The sequence below is a fragment of the Sciurus carolinensis genome, unplaced genomic scaffold (genome assembly GCF_902686445.1).
Source record: "Sciurus carolinensis unplaced genomic scaffold, mSciCar1.2, whole genome shotgun sequence".
NCBI classification, from domain to species: domain Eukaryota; kingdom Metazoa; phylum Chordata; class Mammalia; order Rodentia; family Sciuridae; genus Sciurus; species Sciurus carolinensis.
The window spans coordinates 214,705-222,656 of record NW_025920135.1 but is presented as its reverse complement, the minus strand read 5'-3'; positions in this window follow the sequence as shown (position 1 = coordinate 222,656).

Here is a 7,952-nt window from a genome sequence, read left to right as displayed (position 1 = left end):
TCCTCAGAGAATCTGCCTGCAGTCCTGGAACCTTCACTCCACCCCTAGGTGTGTCTCTGTGTGGCTCTTCCACCAAGAAGCCAGTCCTGGGACCCTGATCTGCACCTAATCACCTGGCTATGCAGTCCCTCCTCTGAGCTGCCACCTGGAGCACTGTACAATAGCTCCGAGACCCAGAGACCCATCACACACCTCTTCCTCCCGACAACTGCCCAGTTTGGGACACAGTCACTAGGAGTCCAAGCAACTCACTTCGCATTTCGTCCTCCCGCCAACTGCTGAGTCCAAACACTCACCACTCGCCTCCTCCTCTGGCACCCGCCTGTGGCTCTGATGCGGTCACTCCTAGACCAAGCGACCCACCGCGGTTCTCCTCTTCCTCTGGGCAGCCCCCTGGTGTTCAAAAGCAGTCGTTCTGAGTCCAAACAGCTCGCCACGCAGCTCCTCCTCTGGCAACCACCTGTGGCTCTGATGCAGTCACTCCTAGACCAAGCGACCCGCCGTGCTTCTCCTCTTACTCTGGGCAACCCCCCGGTGTTCAGAAGTGGTTGTTCTGAGTCCAAACAGCTCATCAGGCAGCCACCCAGAGCCCCAGTGGTTGCTCTGAGTCCAAACGCTGTGCTGAGCCGCCTCCTCTACGATGATCCCAGTGGTCCGTGTTTACCGCTCCAGTGGGGGGGGGAGGAGCATCTCACCAGGCAACTCTACTTCACAAAGTTCCCTGTGTTCTGAGGCTACCGCCCCATCCAGGACACCTCCCCAATGGGAGAGACTCACCCAGTGTCTTTAAGTTGGTCCCAAGTCTCTCACTATCTCCTCTTTTGAATCCTGCATCCTGGAGCAACATGAAATGCAGCCACCCTCTAGTCCGCCATCTTAAAACCTCCCTTCCATGACGTTTTCTTATTTGATTTCACTTCATAGAATGAATTTGGATGTGTCCCATCCATTTCTGGTTGATAAAATGATTTGAGAAGCATAAAATTATTTGAGATTAGTTCTTCAAAGCTCTGGTAGAATTCAACTGAGATTCCATGTGGTCTTGGTTTCACCTTTGTTTAATGACCTCTTCTTACTGCTTCTAACCCATTGTGAATTGGTGGTCTCTTTAGGATTCCTTTATCCTATTGATTCAATTCTGGCAGGTTGTATGTATCTAGAAATGCATCCATTTTTCCTAGGTTGTGCAATTTTTTGGAGTATAAGTTATCAAAATAACCCCCATTGATCCACTGGGTTTCTGTGTTATGCATGATGATTTCTCATTTTCTGTCTCTAATTGACTTTAGGTTTTTCTTTCTTTTTCTTTTGGTTGGATTGGCTAAGGGATTATCAATCTTGTTTGTCTTTTCAAAAAATTCGCTCTTTGTTTCATCATTCTTTAATTTTTCAATTTTGATTTGATTGATTTTTGTTCTGACTGATCTTAATTACTTACTTCCTTCTGTTAGCTTTGGATTGATTTGCTTTTATTTCTCAAGGACCTTGAGATACATGACTAGCTTGTTCCTTTGATATTTTTCTGATTTCTTAGGCACTCAGGGCTATAAACTTTCCTCTTAGAACTGTCCCCAATGTGTTCCACAGTTTGTGATATGTTGTTTCATTCTTTGCATTTCTGTGTGAACATTTTTAAATTTCTACTTTGATGTCTTCTTTCACATATTTATCATTCAAAAGTACATTTTTCAATCTCCATGTGTGTTCATGGTTCTGGTAGGATTTGTTATTGTTGATTTCTGATTTCATACATTATTATTTGATGAGATGCAAAAATTACATCAATATTTTTGCATATCCTAAAATTGTCTTATGATCTAAAATATGGGGTATTTAGGAGAATGTTCCAAAAGCTTCTGAGAAGGAAGTGTATTCAGCAGTTGTTTGATGAAATATTATTTAGATGCCTATTAAATCCTGTTGATTTATAATATTTTTCAGATCCAAAGAATTTTTGCTGTTTTATTTCTGGATGACCTAGCTATTGTTGAAAGAGTTGTGCTGAAATCACCCAGTGGCATTGTACTGGGGTCTGTCTGAGACTGTGATTCAAGTTGTGTCTCTTTTAAGTAATTAGTTGCACCCACATCAGGGTCATAAATATTTCTCATTGTAACATGTTTGTTGTATTGTTTCCTGTACTGTATGAAATGACCTTCCTTGACACTTCTGTTTAATTTTGGTCTGATCTCTGCTTGTCAGACTGGAGAGTAGATACTCCTGCTTCTTTGGGGTTTCCTTCACATGGTATATCAATTTCCATCCTTTCATTTTGAGCCTGTGACTCTTGTTACCTGTAAAGTGCATCCCTTGCAAACAATACGTAGTTGGATTGTATATTCTAGTGTATTCTGCCAGTCTGTGTCTTTTAACTGGCAGATTGCATGTTAATATAAAGAGATGTTTATGAATTCCTTCCATTTTGATTTATTTCTAATGTCTAATTTGTTCCTGTTTCTCATTTGCTTATCTACTCTTTGAATATGATTTGTTCATTTGTGGAAACTGGAGAGGATGCCAGAGCCACCAGGTCTTCTAAGCATAGACTCATTTTAAAATCAGCTGCTCATGTCCAGTACACATGGCGCTGGGGCTTCCAGGTCAGGCAGACCATAGTAGGACCTTCACAGCAGATAAGATGCAATTGAGAATGGCATGTCCCTTTGCTTCTGGAGCCAGACCTTGTGCTCTAAGTCAGGATCAGTACCAAATACTCCTTACCAGGTTCCTCTTTTCACCCTGAGACTAAACTCCTTGAAGCATGGTGTCCACAAACCCTGCCTCAGTATTGGCCTCAGCTCCCTAGAGAGTCCTAGCTAATCCCAGGCTATGTTAAGAAACCACTGGCTTATCCCCCAAGTCCTGTATCCTCCCTTTTTGCCCACAGGCTTAAAATAAATGAGCCCACAATATTCTTTATGGCTTCCTGACACCCACACTGAGTTCACAGCTGGGACACAGGCTAGAGGGATATTGTACCTGGTAAAAGACAGACCAAGGGTCTATTCAGACCCAGGGTAGAGGGTGTTGCTCATTACATGCTGTGTTTGAGACTGTGCATGACTTCTGTCTCCCTTATGGGGCTAATTAGGTGGGGCTGTGTCCCTAACTGGGTACAATGGGAAGCCATCCTGAAGGAATCTGCTCTCAACTTCTCAGGGAGCTCTGTCTCTTAAGTGGTGAGTTCAGAGGGCACCTGAAAACAGGGGATCAGATCCCTCCCCACCACCCAGCTGGGCCCTGTGTCTGAAGCCAGAAACCTGAACATCAGAACTTGGTATTCACAGGCAATGTCCTAGAGGAGGCTTTCTGATTCCACCACCCATGGGCACACAATTGACTCACATGACATTCACTGCTCATACGTGAAGTGCCTGGGTGACTGGTCCCCATGACCAGTGAATCCCCCAGCTCTTGAGGAGAAAAGAAATGCATATTGGTAAAAGGCTGAGCAAAGCACTGATTTCTCCCAGAGTACTGAAGGTTGGAAGGTCCCTTTAACCCAAGAAGTTTCCAATACTGTGAACATAATAAGAACTCTACCTAACAGTATCAACATTGCGAAAGACTGCCTTTCCCAAATAATTATCATTAATCTTTGGAGAATTTTTTTTCTTTCTTCTTTAGATCAACTGTTGCATGTTCCATCCAGTTCTATCCCTTCTCAGCTTGCTGAGTGGCTTCTCTTCCTCTTTTTTTTTTTTTAACATTGTTGTATTCCGACCAAAAAAAAGATGTCAATTGCATGTACTAGTTGGGGTTTGCAGTTGGTGTCCAGGTCCTTGGTCACTGAAAATGAAGGTGAAAATATCATTCTGTGGAGTAGAATAGAATGGGCTGAGCAAGAGAAGCTGAAGTCTCCCAAATCTGCAAATTTGTCTTATGTGTTGACTGTGAGGCATTCCCTTCCCTATACAGATATGATTGAAGGCCTCATCCCACTTGCGCCCCTTAGTTATCTAGTAACACATTATTAGAATAATGTCCAAAATTCTCCCATTAGTTAAATTAAAATGCAAAATTAGAATACTGCTCACTTTGTCATCATTGATCATTTTATAATGCCAAACCTGAGTCGGGAGATGCCAATAAGTCCTTAGTGGCAGGAGTTGTTCATGGCAATGGAACTTATGGCAAATGAGGATGAGATATTCATCTTCCTTGCTTGTCTTTCAGCGGCATTGTGCTGGTAACCTGCCTCGCCATAATGGAGTACCTGAACTCTAACACCTACAAACTAGGAAGCAAAACAAAGTGATTTCCATTGTTACATTTTCCATTTAAAAATGCAACATTCATCTTACTGTGAGCTCCCTCCAAACCACTGGCAGCGAATCTACCCTAACCAACCCTCCCACCAGAGTTTATTCTTTTTTACCAAGACCTTTGACCCCAATGAACAAAAAAAAAAAATAATTACACTGGGGGCCCCTGGGCCACCATCCAATCCTTTGGGACCCTGAGATTGGCTAAGTTTTACTCAGACACTGCTGGAATTTCACAAAAGCACCCTCCCACCTGGGCTGTCCTGGGTTCAGCAGGCACAAAAAGGCCCCCACTCTTGATCCCCAGAGTACCAGTGATTTCCCGGGAGGTGGGGTATGCATGCACACTATGCTGGGGCAGTGGCTCTACCCAATGGTGTCACTAGGGAGCACTGCTGGCATGGGTCTGATTGGCGCTGGTTGGGTGGTGATGACTCCTGTGACTTCAGCGCTGCTTGAGCCAATGCGGACTTTAACGTGGACAGAGAGATTTAGTTCATCTTCAGGGCAAGAGGTCTGCTGTAGGGCAGTTGAACTTGTGCTGAAGAGCTCTTCCTGGACAGGATCGAGAAGGTACTGTGCACTTCAGGTCACCCTTGCCCTCTGGTGACCTTTTGCTCTCAGGCCATGCTGTGGTTGAGCTTTGTCACTGTCCCCAGACTTTCTGGACAAGACCTGAGTGAGGTAGGGCATGCTAAACTCTATATTTCTGGATTCCCTTTGAGCCTGATGAATGAAAGCTACACCATCCCAGGGGAGGAACTCTGGGAAACGTGGTTTATACTATGTTGCAGCCATTTCTTATCAAGTGAATTTGTGAAAGCACAGGAATAATGATTGTAAGCTCATGGCCCACAAATGACAGATGCAGGAGATGGGACACAAACCTCAGATCAGCAAGCTTTTCTTTATTTTTAAGCAAAGTCCATCAGTCAGGCACAGGAGGGCCCATTTTCTGTGTATGAAGATGGCCTGCAGGTTACAGAAGAAATCTGGGTTTTATAGTTTTGGATATTATGGACATGCAGATTGCACAGTTGAGGAATTAATTTTGCTGGTTAAACTTTTAACTTAGGAAGGTAGTTGTAAAAAGGTTAAAATTCATTGTTATCTGGGGAGTTAGGAGTTCAGTTCCTGAGGGAAGAGTACTCAAATCTTGCCCATTGATTTTCTTTCTCTGAGATTCATTTTTTCCCAGAGTTTTGATAATTTTCTTTGCATCCATTTAGGACTATTTTGCTCTGGGGGAAGGTCAAAGCCCAGAGCACTGCATTCAGTATCTGCCACTTTCCTTCAGGGTGCAATGTTATTAAGAAAAGATTTACTGGGAGGTTAGTGCTTGACTAGTTTTCCCTCCCTTCTACAAGGTGCAGTTCTCTCTGTTTTTCTTTGGGAGCTATCTTGTAGAAGTAGATTTTCCATCACACTTTGTTGAGAAAATGACAAGATGGCACTCAGAAATTAGGAGAAACCACAGTTTATTTTACACTGGAGGTCCCAGAGAAGATTAGCACTCCAAAACTCTAAGCCCTGATCCAGTTTCTCACAATAATTATGTTATTTGATGTCATCTTAGACCCATCCTATCATTGGAGCATTTTTTTCTTTTTTTTTTTTTAAATTCCTAATCTATGTGACGGAAGGCCTCTTGAAGTGTCTCTAACATAAAGTGTGCTCACAGAAGAGAAAAGACGATGCAGCTCCTCTCATAGACATCTATTACATTTTAGGAGGAATTAGTTAGACTCTTAAGGCAGTTACTTATTGGTCAATTCGACTTCCTGGAGAAAGGCTAAGAGAGGGGAGGGGAATTGACCCCTTCCCCAGGCACTGGACTCTGACCATAACGTTTTTGTAATTTTATTTCACAACCAGGCCTGGTTTTGCCATCACTCCGTCACTCAAAAAAGTGAATAAAATGTTACCTGCATATTATGGGTGAAAAAATAAAAGTACTAAGAAATTGAGCAATTTTCTGATGGTCTTACAAATAGTTTGTATGCATGTTTGTGCTTGTTTTTTTGGTACCAGTGATTGAACTCAGAGGTGCTCAACAACTAAGTCACATCTCCAGCCCTTTTTTTATATTTTACATAGAGACAAGGTGTTGTTGAGTTTCTTAAGTGTTCAATAAGTTATATATAGTCACAATGTTTTCCTACACCATTTGTGGAAAAGACTCTCCTTTTCCCACTGACATGGCATGTTTGTCAAAGCTTGCTTGACCACTTAGGTGTGAGTTTGCTTGTGTCCTCTATCTTCACTTGGTCTCATTTTCCTCATACACTGTGATGTTTGCTGAGTTCTGCAATAAACTTGGAACTAGGTAGTGCTGGTCCTCCAACTCCTTTTTGCTGGTTTGACTCTTCTATACTCTTCACTCTTTTACTCCATTTTAGATTCAGTTTTTCCACAAGACTTGCTGGAGTTATGTTTAGAGATACAATAAATTAATAACTCAATGTAAGGAATAATTGAGATTTTTAAAAATATTGAATATTTTTATATATGACCATGACATATCACTCAATTTATTTAGGTCATTTAAATTTCTCTTAGTATTGTTTTATGTGCACAGTTTTCCAGGTATAGGTCTTGAATTAATTTTTAATACCTTTGTTTTATTTATTTATTTATTTATTTATTTATTTATTTATTTATTCTTCAATGTATATTGTGCTTGGGATCTAACCCAGTAACTCATACATGCTAACAAAGCTCTCCAAAACCCAGCCATTGAGTAATTTCGGTCAAAAATATTTTGATTTTTTTTTTGCATTGAATAGGACAGAAAGATAGCAAGCAAACAGCATGTTTTTTTACAATAGCAAAGGTAGTAAAGTAACAGATTCCTCTGAAGAGAAGGGGTCCCAGAGTCAGAGCCTGGAATCCTATAGGAAAGTACTGACTTGGTCTTTTCAAAGATTTTGGGCCCTCCTCCTTTTCTATCTCCTCTGACTCCAGGCTCTCTTTTATTTATTGTTGCTTCCAATTCCCATGCCTACACATCTGTTTTAGTCTTTCTGTTGGGTCTCTGCTCATGTCCATGGGCACATTTGTTAGCTAGGTATTTGACCTTATTTACAGACACTCTTTGTTCTCTCACTGTCTGCCCTGCCTTTGGCTTCCTCCTTTGCCATCCTGTTTTTATTGCCCACACCATTCTAAATCTCCCTCAGGTTTTTATATTAATGTTTCTTTGATGGGTTGTGAAACTCATTCATAAGTACTCACACTTTTTGATATCTGTTGTACATGGTGCTATATTAAAGTTCTATTTCTGCTGAGTGCAAAGAGCCAAGGCTGCATTCCCAGCTACTCAGGAGGATGATGACATAAGTAAAAGTCAGTCTGGAAAATTTAAAACAAAATTAAAGGTGACTGAATTTGTGAGTGTCCCTGGATTTGATCCTCAGAACAACAACCAATAATAATACTATTTTTGGTTGTTGTTCTTACAATATAAACGTGCAACTGATTTAAAATAATTTTTGCAGTGACATTAATTTTCATTTTTTGTATAACTTTTATCTGCACAATTTGTCCATTTAATTGTTTTAATCTTTAATCAGTAAAAATATTCTAATTATTAAGGAATATTTTGGAAACAGATAAAATGAAAGAACAAAGTTTTAATGTTATAATTTTTATTTTTAAAATATATTTTTCTTGGACTTAAAACTCCAA